The following is a 15,644-nucleotide window of genomic DNA, read 5'->3' as shown; positions in this document are numbered from 1 at the left end:
GAGGAAAAATTTGTTGCCCGTCACCTCTAGTTTCAGAATATGTGACTTGATTTTTAGATCCCTGCCCGCATACGCGGCTGACGCGCGACCAAAAGTGAGCGTTTGCAGCTGACCCCCATTTTCATATACACAGTTTTAAAGAGTATAAAAAGTTATGAAAGAAACCGGAAACCTCAATTCGATATCTTTAAAATTAAAGGTGCTAGGCCATTTCAAAATCTGGTATTTATTAATCATATTTCAATTTTTTAACTTGTTATCAAAGAGAAAGAAGAGCACGTGATAGGTCATTTTTATGTATTTTTTCATCCCCTTTCTACTGAAAATATTGCCAAGGCAGTAAAGCTAGAATTTTTCTTAATATCGGGAAATAAGTAGTTTTCCGAGTGATTTTTCTAAGAAAAATGAAATGTTAAGAGCTTTAGATGTTCTCAAGCATACACAAAATGGCTAAAAATTAATTTTACATCTGTTACAAACAAGAAGGTTTAATAATTATTCGGTAATTTTGGGAGAGTTGCGTTTAATTACCAAAAAAAAAATTGGAAACCTCCTGCCACATATTTAAGTGATCAATATCTTTCATGTAAAGGATCAAACTTATTCCTTAATTTATCAAATAATGCACTTTACTCAACTTGTGAAGCATGTACTGTGCCTTCAAAGGTGCCTCCTCTGGCTCGCTAGCCAGGTTAGCCTGAATGCGTCAGCCGCGTATGCGGGCAGGAATCTAAAATCAAGTCACATATTCTGAAACTAGAGGCGACGGGCAACAAATTTTTTCCTCTACCATTTTTTGCTCAGATCAACCGTTTAAGCATGAAATGCATTTGAGCCGTCTTAAAATGAACACCCTGTGAATTACTTGTGAGGATTCAGTGAATCCGAATCAAGAGTTTATATAAAATTGCTCAAGCGGAAGTAGACTGTTTTACCGGATATGGTTCCAGTATGGAACTTTCCTCGGAAAATTGGTATTTTATGGCAGTTCTAGTGGGGAATGGTGGCGTAGGCGCCTCTATCTCTCTCTTAAGTGCCATTTCAGTTTGATGTATCTTTTTACTAACTTAATAAAGTTATTGAGTATTAAATAAGTTTCAGAACTTCTGAGCCTGTAGGTTTTAAGTACCATGAAGAAGTTGAGTGTGGTCCACACAAGCATACAGATTATGAACTCACTTTGAAACTCTTTGAAAGATAATTGTGAAATTCCACTATATTTGGGTTATATTGCATTAATCGATTATAAATAGTACGCTCTATTATTGGTGCTTTTATAGTTATTTATCGATTAACATTGTGTGTATGAATTTATTAGTTTTAATAACTCCATTTTATGAATACTAGTCGAAGAATAATAACTTGAATGATGATGGTAATAATAATAACGAGGGACTATGGGAACAGTCCATTGTGTTTCGTTCACTAAGTGGAGAGACATTCAGCCCGTAACTGTGCTAGGGGGGATTTACCTGTAATTGGAATGTCCTCCGCCCCCCAAAAAAGGGTAGAGTGCCCTTTCGTGGAGCCACATTTTCAACGGCCCAATATTACTTTGCCCCTTCTTCTCCAAGGGTACTAAGGGTATAGTTAAGCCCTTCTCTCTTGTAGCTGCTGCCTTTTTTTGTACACCTGCTTTTATTTTATAAAATCAGTAGGATTATGTTTAATTATAATTTTCACTTTAAATTATCCTACTCTATTTTCTGGACTCGGTTTAATGCCAGAGATTTTTTTGTTTTTTGTAAAAAAAATGAACGTCCATTAATTTAATCAAATAATTATTTATTATTATTATTTTTTTAATGATTTAAGGCGCGTCAACATCTATGGTTATTGGCTTTTTTGAGTGCACTGCCGGCCTCCGGACAGTGTTCTCTCGTTACAGGCAACACTGTCCATCACCGGACAGTGAGCTGTAAGAAGAGAGAATCTTAGGGAAGAGAAAATCTAAGGGTCAGCAGCATGGATTCGAACCCGGGACCTCCGCGTGGGAGTCTAGTACGCCAAATTATTATTATTATTGTCCCTATTTAGAAAATGACTTTTCTAGCTTTTCTATAACTTTCGAAATTGAATAAATTTTTCTTTTATTATTTTCCTAGAAAAATACTAAATATTAAATTTTGAACTTTTAGTTATTTTTTATTTTTGAGTTATGTTGACGACAAACTCCGTAGACGAACAGACGCCCAAAATACAAACCCAATTTTTAAAGACCACTTTTTCGAGCTCAGGGGACCTCAGGGGATATTTTCCGGGGGGGAAAAAATCGATATTGAAAATTAAACACAACTGCAATAGATTGATTGATTGTATTAGAAGGGCGGTTCCATCAAAAAGGGGAAGGAACGCAGGCAATCCAAAATGGTTCCCATTGTTCCCCTCCCAACCCTCATCTCATCAGAGATACCGGGGCTTTAGAACAACAAATCCGGCTAAAGTTTGCCAGATGCCAATACAATAAACTAATAAAGTAGTGACAGGACAATAGGCAGCATGGCGACCCAATCGCTACAATGCACTGGAATAAACCAAGAAAGTTCTGGTAAAGATTACCAGATGCTACAATCTCCGGGTAGGGAGTCATTTGACCTTCCGAAGAACGAGAAATCTAGTTTTATTATATACTGGACACACCTCTATAATTGCCGTATTGGACTCACCACAGCCAGCAGCAAATTGGCGAGACTGGGTAAGGCCACATTTGAAAAGATGGTACGCTAAATTCGCATGTCCACTCACAACACCTGAACCAACTGGCTGGGATCCCGGGACCGGTTTTGACAGGCCAAGAATTTCCTTAGCTTGACGGCAGTCAGCTCCGGGATCTCCACCCGTTTCCGATGTTCCTTCAAAAATCCACTGCTCCACTGCTCTGTTCTACAACAGCTCGATTGGATACAGGCGATAATGGGCTGAGGAGTCACTTGTTATCAACGCAGCTCCTTCCTTTGCTGTTTCATCAGCAAGTTCGTTACCCGGAATCCCGGAGTGACCAGAAGGGACCAAGCAACCGAAACAGTATTCAAAGGCTCCCAACAAATTGAGAGCAGTATGGCCAAGAATTGACCGAAATACTTTCTTTAACGTAGTATTATAGTAGAGGGTCATTGTTAAGGAAATATATATTTTAAAAAATGGCACCCAGAGAACCTATACAACAATTTGACCTAGTTAAAGTAAATATACATTTAGTGACTTGTTCAAGATAACAGATGGCACCACTTGCTATATATATATAACATGGGGTGGAACGAGTTGAATTGTAGAGATGAATAAATAACATTGAGTTTTGGTGAAGTCACCATTCAGTAAATACGTACAATACAAAACCACCCTAGTTGGGGGGGGGGGGGGTACTGTCCTTCCACAACAATATGGTTGGAGGTGATGGTGGCAACACTGTGCTGGGCCAGCCCATCTCCCGCGCCTCTCACTCGGTTTTCCCGCGCCCGCCAAAAAAAAAAAAGAGCACATCTGTTTTGTAAACAATAACTTACTATATATAGAATATATTGTCCGCTTTTCCGAAAAATAAATATATACTGAAAAAAAAGGAAAATAAATAAAGAAAAGAATTCTTAACCTTTTTTATTTATTTTTATCTAGCGCATGCGCTGTTACAGTTTGAAATAATGTATTATTCTTGTCGCCTATTGTTTGTTTTGCCTGCTCATATTTACTTTGTGGGTTTGATGATTTATTTAGGCTCCATGTTTGCTTTGTTGGCGTAAGTGAGAGGATTCTCTCTCGCACGCTCTCTCTCAGTGATATTGATGGATTTTTGTTGATTGGAATTTGGCGTGACAAAAGCTGAAGGTTGACTTCATTAGATGGAGTTTAAGGAGAAAATGGATTTTGAACGCAATATTCCTTGTGGTTTCTACGAGAAGTTCCAAAAATTTCTTTTAAATTCAGACTGTTATAAGGCAGACATACGCGTGAAGATAAGACGCTTCAGCAAATGCCTGAACTACCGAGAATCCTCGATCCACCATTGCGACCACCAAGTCTTTCCTAAATCAAAAAACTTGGTCCACAAATCAATTTTTAAAAAAAGAAAAGTAATCCAATTTTAGAGTTAATGGTAATAAAGGGAGGATTCTACAAAACTATGGCAGATCAGTCACGCTAGACAACCATGGTTTAAGGGAACTGTCACTGAATAAATGGGTTGTTACGACAATAAGCAGACTGAGAGAGCGAACCACACGATGTGCGTGGATCGTATCTTCACAGGATCAACAAAAAGGTCCTCTCTCCTCTTTGCGTAGATTGCAATGAGGAGGAGGATTTCAAACATATAATAATGATATGTCCACGTTATGTACAGTAGAAGGGAAAACGAATGTTTGACGACTTATGACAGGTATTTTAGATGCACCATTTCGCTACGAAGACATAATATTCTCCAGCAACATCTATGTGCTTTTTATAGCGGAGTTAGCTAAGAAATATGAGTGTATTTAAAAGTTACTAGCCGATTAGAATGAATGGAAGAAAATGATTAGAGAAGGATTACGGTGATTTTAATTTCGGTCAAGCTAAAAAGATGGCAGGAATATAGTGTACTGGATCCATCCATTAATTGTAAGTTTGTATGTAAATAGTTGTAGTAGAGGGATGAATGTGTGAAGCGAATGTATTTATAAGTAAGAATGGAGAGTGAGTGATATTCTAGTGATAAGCACCTAGACGATGCTGGCTGTATGGCGGAAGCCAATGCCATAAAAAAAGTAAAAAAAAAAATCCAATTTTATGATCAAAAGTATTTGGTGCGATCTTATGATTGGCTTGCCAAAACATGAAACGCATCCATCACATCGCCGACACTATTTCAACCATCTATCTACAAATCACTCTTGATCGATAAACTTGCGTAGTACCCAGTTTTGCCAATTTACATTTCCACCATCAAGAATCAAGAATGTCCCATGGGGCTTGAAAATGAGGAGGGCAAAAGGTGTTCTAATGGTTTCAGTTGGCTGCACTGCCCACTCAATCGTTCTATTCTCCTTCGTAATAGAAGTAGGGCTATACTAACAGCACTTCGGTTGGCAGGACTGATTAATTTCCTAGGTTTTTTTCCACTCTCAATAAACTAAATGGGCAATGTTTAATTGATTAATTTGTTTTTTATACTTTTGGTTTAAACAATTTTTTAAGTATTATTTTGGCACTGATTGCAGACTCAAAAGGGTGATGAAAGCTCTGTTATAGACTTAATATGCTAATAACAATTATACTGTAATGGTAGGAGCTTAAAAGCTTAAACTGATCCTCCTGTGTCTCCATTTACGTATATATTGTAAATAAAGCTTTATTCATCTTACGGAGAGTAACAGAATGCCAGAAGTAATGTTCTTAACAAATCTTTAAATATTAAATAAGAAAATAATTTACAATAGGGTAACTGTAGAAGAGCTTAATTAAATCGTAGACAATAAATAATTGAAAACGTCAGATGGGAAGGCTTTTTATTAAAAAAGTTAGCTGAAAAGAATTCGATAGCTATCGATCGATCAGCAGCAGAAAGCAGTATATATACGAAAGAACATTGTTTGGCACTGAAAAAACTATCAGTGCCTTCTACATGCTTTTGTACCCTACGACGTTATTGGCGCCCGAAGTTTTTCCACCCAACTCTTCTGGACAGTGTTCTGTCGTTACGGAAACTACTGTTGATCACCGGAGCTAGAGGAAGACTCCTTTTGAAGAGGAAATCTAAGGGCTAGAAACCGGAATCCCCGGGAGGGAATCCAATACTCTAACCACAGAGGTAATCCCTTTCTTGCTACTTATTGTTTTGTGGTTATTCGTTATCTTATTATCTTTCCATTCTTATTTTACTTCCTGATAATTTATAATTAATAATTATCTAAAACAGTAATCTGAACCCTTTTCGTACAGTGTATATAATACAAGGGATTGTTATTATTGATATAGGATCGCTGGAGGTGGGTCCCTCTTTCCAACTGCCCTCTGTAACCAAAGAGGCTTATTGTTCCATCAATACAACGATTCAGATAATGTAAATATTATCGATCGGACTGGACCAATAAGATAAGCGAAATAATATAGTTTTACAGTATGATAACTTTTTTTTTTTCTTCCATATAACCCGATAACTGGTTATATAACTATAACATGAAGTAGTAAGGGAAAGTTATAAGGCGTTGTTATAGGAACTAGCCGAAGTACTAGCGTACTAGGTACTTGGGCCCTTATGGGCAATTTAGTAAGTGGTGCTAGCGCCCTACGATGATAGGTAAAATGGTTTCTCATTTATAGGTCTACTTCATAGCTGTTTAACCAACTTCCAGAGATATCATCGGTAATTCTGCGGCTATTTATAGTGTGTGTAGATCTTACTCTGATACTCATTCAGTACTTTAGTTGGAAAGTACCATTTTTAGGTTCTTTTATGTTTTTCAAGTATTCAATTCTAATATACTTTTATTTTATTATTAGCCCACGATGGGCGCGCAAATTGTTGAAGTGCGGGCACAATTATTTTTATTTGTATTTTATTAATTAATGAAATTATTATCTATTTATTATTTTCTTTCATAAAATATATTTCGTAAAAACAGCTGACGACTTTTCGACTGGCAGCTCAGCCTGGTAGAGATGGCGCAGTAAGATTGGGCGAATAGCTAGAGATAAACGTCCTCTCTTACACCTAGCCAGGAGTTCGAATCCTGTAAAAACCTGTAAATCCTGTAAATTAGAAAATATTGAGAAAAACTTCGCACTATATTTGTTATTTTTCTTTTCCTGTAATAAAAGAGGGGAAATTATTTCCAGACGAACAAAATTTATCTTTTTTATTTTTATTTTTATTTTTAGAAATAAAAGATAGCTTTAAAGAAAGCATTCATGCAGAGAAAATGCATGTATGAGAGCATCACCATCAAAACATATGATTTTCATATCATATGTTTTTATAGCGTACATAAAAGTCTGTCTGTCTGTCTGTCACATGTAACCGCTTTCCGCCCATGCCTTGAAAGTGATAAACCCATATAATGTGAGACCGAATTATTATAAATGTTTTATCAAACATTTCAATCTAGATTATTTACTGTCTGTTAATAATAAAATTTCTGCTTTTTTTTTAAACTTACTGTAAAAGCTCTACTTAAAAGCTAAACTTACTGGAAAAGCTAGGCGCCACGGTTGCCGAGCGGTTAAGAGGCGAGACCTGCAAAGCTATTGCATTGTGTGGTACTGGGTTCGATTTCCGGTCTTGGCCTTAGATTTTATTTAATGGTTAATATAATAACTTTATAGTAAAGTCTATTCGCTAGTTTCGGTTATAGGCTAGACCCGCAAAGCTAGATGTATTGCGGTACTAGTCTAGCCCTTGTATTTTATTTAATGGTTAATATGAGAAATTTACTGTAAAGTATGTTAGGCGGTTATAGGCTAGACCCGCAAAGCTAAGATGTATTGCGGTACTAGTCTAGCCCTTGGATTTTATTTAATGGTTAATATGAGAAATTTATAGTAAAGTATGTTAGGTGGTTATAGGCTAGACCCGCAAAGCTAAGATGTATTGCGGTACTAGTCTAGCCCTTGTATTTTATTTAATGGTTAATATGAGAAATTTACAGTAAAGTATGTTAGGCGGTTATAGGCTAGACCCGCAAAGCTAAGATGTATTGCGGTACTAGTCTAGCCCTTGGATTTTATTTAATGGTTAATATGAGAAATTTATAGTAAAGTATGTTTGGCGGTTATAGGCTAGACCCGCAAAGCTAAGATGTATTGCGGTACTAGTTTAGCCCTTGGATTTTATTAAATGGTTAAATGAGAAATAGTAAAGTACGTTTGCTAGTCGGCTCCGTCCACGACCTACCTAATTGGTAGTTGGACGTTATGCCCCGCCTGAAAAAATAGGCGATTACTTTTTACTGGAAAAGCTTGACTTAAAAGCTAAACGTACTGGAAATAATAATACAATTTTATTATTTTTATAATTATTATTCCTAAAACAGAAGAGTTGAAATACAGGAAGTAATATGTGATATATCATTCTTAGTTTTCATCGTAAAGATTTCGATTTGGATTTCGCAACGGAAGTAGACATTTTGGGGTATCCTGAGTACAAAAAAAAAATCATTTTTAGAAAGTTTTGTCTCTTTCTCCTTTATTTTAGACACTCGTTGTAATATTTTTATTAATTTTTATATTTAGCTTGCGTAAATGTGTTAATATAATTTTTTTGTTGGGGGGGGGAATGTTAATCGATTGTAATACTTCCGGATGCTGGAGAAAAAGTTACAAAACAGATAAGAAAAGGAAAAATAAATTTCGTAAGGAAGAAAGACTTAGTAAAGGAAAGGATATGACAGAAGAAAGGGAAGAAAAGGACCGGAAATATAAGAATGTTTTGGCACACCTGGGTCAGACAAGAACTCCCCCCGGTTCTTCAACGACCTACAAGGGCCCGCCCGGTTGTTGTAACTTAACAAAACAGAATTTTCCTGCTTGTATCTTGCTTTTCTTGTTTTTCCATTACATTGTGTTACCACCAAAGGAAAAAGAAAAAGAGAAAAAAAAAAAAACTGCTGTACAAAAAAACAGGGGAAAAGAATTGTTTATAATCCAATATCTTTTTAAGCGGATCAAATAACAATGAGTTTTCAAATATGTTTGTATTGCGTCATCACGGATAATGACGTTTTTATGTAACAATTCTGATGTATTTGGCAGGTAGTTTGTTTTTAAAAAACCCTTTTTTTCAACTTCATGAGATTTGATTAAAGAAAAAAAATGAATTTCGGTTCGTCAAAGTGATATTTTTCTCTGACATTTAAATTTGTATTTTCATGGATGTAGTTGATATATAATCCTGCACTACAAATACAGGGAAGAGATAAGCGTACTGGATTGATTCACACACAGAGATTCCCGATTTGAATCCAGCTGATGGCGCTTAGATTTCCTCTTTCTAGGCAAAAGCTTTTGGCGCCAATGAGCTCTCAAATGTTGACGCACCTTATTTTATATAAACTTATTTTCAGAGAATATTGATTTTAGCGGGGTTTTCCGGGGTTCTGTGACGTCGTCACTTCCTCCAATAGAATAATTTTATTTTAGTAAACAATTATTATCGACTACTTAAAATGACTCTTAGACGATAGATCAAAACTCTCTCTGGACAACAAAAGACTGATTTATACTTCTATTTTAAAACCCATCTATGGGCGTATGGAATAGTGCTGTGGGGTTCAACCAAACGGCTCCAATCTCCAAAGGATTCAGTCTCTTCAATCTAAAATACTTCGAACTATATTGTAAACGCTCCATTTTATGTCTCCAACCTGGACTAAAAAAGTAAAAGTAAAGTAATTGCCTATTTTTTTCTGGCGGGGCTTTACGTCCAACTACGAATTAGGTGTCGTGTACGGAGGCTACTAGCAAACATACTTTACTGTAAATTTCTTTTATTAACCATTAAATAAAATCCAAGGTCTAAAGACTGGGAATCGAACCCAGTACCACAATCCATATTAGTTGTTGTTCATTCTTTTTGGTGACTGATTCATAGTTACAATAGGATGAAAAAATAATTGCCATTTCAGTCGTGATACATTTATTCTGCCGAGCTTTCGACCTAGGGACTAGGTCATCTTCAGGGCTAGTTTACAAAGTATTATTTTACTACATTACAGGGTTGGTGTGTCTTCTGTCTTGTCTGTTCATGGACTCTTGTCTGTTCATGGACTTCCAAAAGACACACCAACCCTGTAATGTAAAATATTACTTTGTAAACTAGCCCTGAAGATGACCTAGTCCCTAGGTGGAAAGCTCGGCAGAATAAATCTATCAAGACTGAAATGGCAATTATTTTTCCATCCTATTAATCCATCTTAGCTTTGCAGGTCTCTCCTTTAACCGCTCGGCTACCGTGACGCCTTCCAACCTGGACTATACACTCTGACCTTAACTTTCCTTTTTGTCACCGAAGTTGCAGAAAACTAACACACTGACCTTAACATTCCTTTTGTCACACAAGTCGCCAAAATAACAAGATACAGAAAATTCCACTTCAGCCTGCAATCTCATATAAATCCTCTAGCTCAAAATTTTTCTTCAAGAACTCTTCCTGACAACCCAGGAGGGCAAGACGTCTTACAAGGCAGTCTGGCCTCGTGATCTCCTCTCAAGAGAGTGACTAACCGTCTGTGTTACCACTGGGTAACTTCTCCACTCGTTACCTTATCATTTATTCCTCTATTGTTATCATTGTTACTTATCCCGCCAGCACAAATAAACGCATGGAAAAATCAAGTAAACAATTATAATATTGAGATCAATGATTTTTTTCTTCACTTTTTCACGTGAAAATGCGGCAGTACCATATTTTTTTTAAAAACGTTTTGTAATATTTCTGTCACAAACAGATCGAAGGACGCTCGTATCCAGGCTAGGTTTGCTAATTTCCTCTCTATTTGAAAGAAAGCTTAAGAAAGGTCGGCTCTTCTGGTAAACCGTAAGCGTGAAACCCACCAGAAAATGTTCCCAAAGCTTTGTACCATCACAGACTTCCAATTAAAGCTTTATCTAGAAATATAAATAGAACCCAATCTATTAATATTAAACCATATTTAAATTCGCCATTGTTTCATCTGAATCAACTGATAAGTAATCAATAGCAATTAATTTGCCACTAGCAGCGGACTAAGGCCTAGATATTAAACCCAGGATTTACTTTCCTATCTGTTCCTTCGGCGGAAGTGATCGATTCCTTCTTCACAGATTTATTTATTCTCTATTTAATCTTCATTCAAATCTCTCTCGGGCTTTTAATTTAGAAATGATGGATTACACTTCTAAAGTCTAATTTATTAGAAAGATACAAATGTTTACTTTCTCCAATATTGAAAATGGTGATGGATACGAACTTGTCAGATTTCCGGAATTGAATTTTCAGCGGAAGTGCCAGGGTTCTCAACGTAGAAAGAAAAAAAAAAAATCTCTGACGTAAACCTTCAGTTTACAATTGTAATATTGTACATCGCACTGAAATAGCACTTGAGAGGAAGGCAAACGCAGGATATGGTTAGGGATTTCGATTTGAACCTTGTTTATGCGATCTTTTTTATTCAACTATCATCCGACTGTTAACAAAAGTGGCCATTAAAAAGAAGAGCGATTTCAAGTGGCTTACAGAAGTAAATAGCTGGGAGTTTCTAATAGCTATGCAGTTTTATTGCATCATACACGGACTTGTCTGGATGCTAATAAAAATGTTATTCCTCCTATAATAACGGAAAGAGACTTAATTCTATGCAGAGACTGGTTGGGGGTTTTCCGGCCATTAATACTGATTTTTCCCCCCCTACGACTTCAGCATCAGTTTTACTTCCGCCTCATAGATTGGAGGAGCGCCACATCCCCCCCAATTCCATGATTCAACTTCGCGCTTCAACTCAGTCACTGTGCAATTCTCTGCCTCATTCTCATAATGTGCCCTGTAATCTTTCATATTCTCCAATTTTTTTGTTCTCTTTTCCTGTAAAAGATATACTTCACAAATAAATAAAAAGTGCTCCCTGATTTTGTATTCGCCGTAGGGACTCATTTTTTTTTTAATTGAATCCCTGACTGGTTTCACTTCAATCTCAGTTGAAGTAGAATTCTTTACACTAAACTAATCTGATGGATGATTTATTGAATAAAATAATCATGCTTGCTACGATGGTTAAAATCAGCTGTATTGTCCAGTGAATCTAACCAAATTTTCTTTGATTTGATTTGAAACAAAAAACAATTTCAGGCTACAGTAGAGCCTCGATTAACCGGGCTGACCTCCGGCTATACCCACCCTGGAAAACTGAAATCCCGGTTAAACCGGAGTACAGGTCCCAGAGATCAACTCCTATCTTAGACGGCAGGTGTTCTTATGATGACTCAACATGATCCCTGCTAATCCGAGTACACAGTATTACATTCGTTCCAGAGATCAACTCCTTAGACGGCAATCCTTTTTTGGAAATTTCGATGAGGTGGATTTTATCTTCGATAGATAAACAAATACGTTTACGTTTAGCACCAGTTTTTTCTTAACGGATTCCATTGCGTAAGTGAAATAAAAATTCGACCGAAAGGGGGCAAACGAAAGATGTTTTCTGTAGGACGGAACACTGAAGACTAGCTTGAGATTAGGCTGCTCTCTGGGAAGATTAAAATAATGCCGGTAATTATCCACTAAAAAATGTTAAATATAACCGTGAAGTTTGAGAAAATCAACCATTTACGACACGTCAAATCTTTTGTAAGACCGTGGTAAATCCCAAGAAATTCAGTACTAATTGCACCATATTTTGGGTTTTTACATACATACATACACACATAATGACCCTTCAAGAAAATCAGGTATAAAAGAGTTGCTGCCACGCCTACAATTATGTTACATCGGAAGACTGTAAAAATTTTCCTGTCGCCACCGAAAATTAACTTTTGTGTCGGCATCGATCCAGGTGTTCTTATGATGACTCAACATGATCCCGGTTAATCCGAATCCCTAGTTAACCGAGGGCCGGTTAATCGAGGTTGTACTGTACTTGATTTCAGAAGGGTTTAAAGGGAGAGGGTGACAGTCAAGCCTTTCTCTGAAGTTCTGTTTCGGTAGATTGTACGTTTCTAACTTCTGTTATAAGTAGTAATCGCCTATTTTTTCAGGCGGGCTTTACGTCCAACTACCAAATTAGGTGTCGTAGACGAAAGCGACCAGCAAACATACTTTACAATAAATTTCTCATATTAACCATTAAATAAAATCCAAGGGCAAGACTAGTACCGCAATACATCTTAGCTTTGCGGGTCTAGCCTATAACCACCAAACATACTTTACTATAAATTTCTCATATTAACCATTAAATAAAATCCACAAGGGCTAGACTAGTACCGCAATACATCTTAGCTTTGCGGGTCTAGCCTGTAACCGCTCGGCTACCGTGGCGCCTTCTGTTTTGAGTATGAAATATGTAACCTTTTTTTTTTTCTCTCTCTCTCTCCCGGAGCAGGAATTTCTTAAATAAAGTGTATATATATTATATTCTCTGTGGGAAGAGAGGGTCAACCCTGAAATTCCCTGTGGGTGCCTCACTATAATGTGGGTATCCAGTTCGTACTGTTGGCTGGAATGTTAGGGATACCTGAAAAAGTGGCTAGTCCTCTAAGGAAAGAGAAAATACATATATACATATAAAAGAAACTTAATATAATTTAACATTTTATGGTAAATAGGTTAACCAGATTTGCGGTTTCCAAGATTGATATTATTATTTGTAAATATGGAAATTTGCTAGATATTGCATGGAATTATTTTCAATGGAATGTTTAATTACTGAACCATTGCTTTTTTACAAATATCCCATGTATAATATTAATTAATTAAATTTTTGTTTAATTCTGTTTGCAGGTATGTTCAGAAGTTGGTACACCTGATTTTCATTTACGTTTCTCTGATTAAGTGAGTGTAAAATAAATATATATATTTTTAAATAATTCCATTTAAATTTCCAATCCAAAATTCTTGGCAGGATAATTAACGTACGGATATAAGTCTCCTCATCTTAATTGTCCATTCATCAAAGAACTCCATATCATCGTCGCTCCTCCAACCAGTTTCTTTCTCATCTCTCTGGTCACCCCCAGTTCAGCTATCATCTCTTAAATTTTTCCCCCAAACAATCCTATTTCAACGATTAAAGCAGCACTAGCCGCGCGCGATTTCCTCGCCAATGTAGGTCAGTAATTAAAAGGTTACTTTTGGAGAATTTTGGTTTCTAATACCAGCTGTTATAAGGGAGAGCGGGGCACATTTGAACAGAATTTACATTTTCTGTTTACAGAGTGCGCACAGAATCGTATTATTGAACCTTTTTATTTTGTTTTCTACAACTTTCAAGTCTTCTTAACAGATCTATATCAATAAACAGTTGGTACTTTACATACATATCTATATTTTTTTAATTTAAAAATGTGTCTAATGTTAATATCTGCCCCACTGGCGGGGTACCTTTGAACACAATATAAACTAGAAAGAATAGTTATTTATTTAACAAGTGTGGAAAGTAGTACTTTTCCTCACACGAGGCACGCACGAGCGAGCGAATCGAGGCGAGTGTAAGTGCTAATTGCCGAGTGTGAGGAAAATACTTTACACTCGAGTTAAATATTATATTTTTTCTGCAACCATTAGGGTTATTAACTTAAAAAAAAACTAAACAGGAATCACTAGAATCCATTTTAAATATCTATAAGGTAACACTATAACCTTTTTAGCTGTTATAATTAAAAATATCTAATTATTTATTAAAATATTATTTTTATTTCTATATTCCTTCAATTTTTATTTTATTTTGTTAATATTCGTTTTTTAATTATTTAGTTACGTTAAATAAGCTTATTAAAGTTTTACAGAAAATATTTAATAACAAAACTTCTTATATCAAGGAAGCACAATAAAGTTTTTTCACTCACTAGTGAGGGAAAGTTGGGCATTACACAGCTGATTTTAATTGAGTAATGAGAACATTCCTACATGGTTGCAGAAAAATGATATTACTTTACTCTGAATCTACCTTCTATCAGTTATTTCTCTCGACTACTACATTACTTTCTCTTTTAAACCACTGAAATCTAGTTCAAAAAATCAAGAATGACTCAGTTCGGGGATGTTGTACCCGAAGTGTGTGATGGGTTTTGGAAGTTTAGGAACAAAATATTCGGGTTTGTTGCGCTTCTTAATGTAGTAGGTTCGGACCACTTTCCCCTTCTCTGCGATTAAACACAAAAAAAAAAGTCACAAACTTGCAGGTCGGTGGGGCGGCACATTTTAGCTGGTGATGTTGAAATGTGCACCCTCTCCTTCCATAAAAGAAAATATAATATCCAACACTTTTTGTGCAAATAGACTTTTTGTAAATACTAGATTTAAAAATACGAATTCCAAATGTTAATATGGACTCTAACAATAGGTACTTACACCTTGTCCACTACAATCTTCACAATACCACTCCCAAAGCTGCAACAAAAAATTTTACTTCCACCTTACAGAAAATATAACCATTCCTCAATTCAGGACTTTACCAAACATTGGAAAACGAAGGGAAGACTCTGTCGATTATAAAACAACAAATTACCACAACATATGGAGAAATTTACCAATCATAAATGTTTTAAATATTTGGCGAGAATTTCAAACTGTTCAAAGGTGCCCCCCTCTCCCCTAATAACTTGGCTGTTGTAAATTTCAAAAAAATAAAAATTGAATTTGCATATAATTTTAGTCGATTACTAATTACTACAGTGAATCGGTCATAATATGGTTTATTGGGGGTAATAAACTTCCGGAATTGTCTTGACCAAACAGTCCGCGAGAGCGCACTGTCTTCTATAAATAATAAACTATAATGAAAATTTCAATATTTTCCTCTAATCCTTCCTTCCGGTTAAAAAAATCTATTTCCAAAAATTTAAAACGTAAACAATATTTCTTCTTCTTAAGTAATAAAAGATCACCCAGGTGGATAAGCGGATAGTAAACTGAACGGATAGCCTGGAGTTTCCGTCCCGAATAATGGTAAATCTTTGGATAAGCGTGGATGGTTTATTGATAACCA

The 15,644-nt window shown here is 36.0% G+C and overlaps 1 protein-coding gene across 13 annotated transcripts in view; it reads left to right on the top strand.

Annotated features, from left to right (window-relative positions):
- The window catches only part of LOC141447722 (uncharacterized), a 610,137-nt gene that overhangs the window by 196,559 nt on the left and 397,934 nt on the right, over nucleotides 1–15,644 (top strand). The window lies entirely within an intron of this gene.

The sequence above is a fragment of the Rhodnius prolixus genome, unplaced genomic scaffold (genome assembly GCF_049639745.1).
Source record: "Rhodnius prolixus isolate KJV_2025 unplaced genomic scaffold, Rpr scaffold_13, whole genome shotgun sequence".
In the NCBI taxonomy this organism is placed as follows: domain Eukaryota; kingdom Metazoa; phylum Arthropoda; class Insecta; order Hemiptera; family Reduviidae; genus Rhodnius; species Rhodnius prolixus.
Note: the sequence above shows the minus strand (reverse complement) of the source record. Positions and strands in the feature narration are given on the sequence as shown.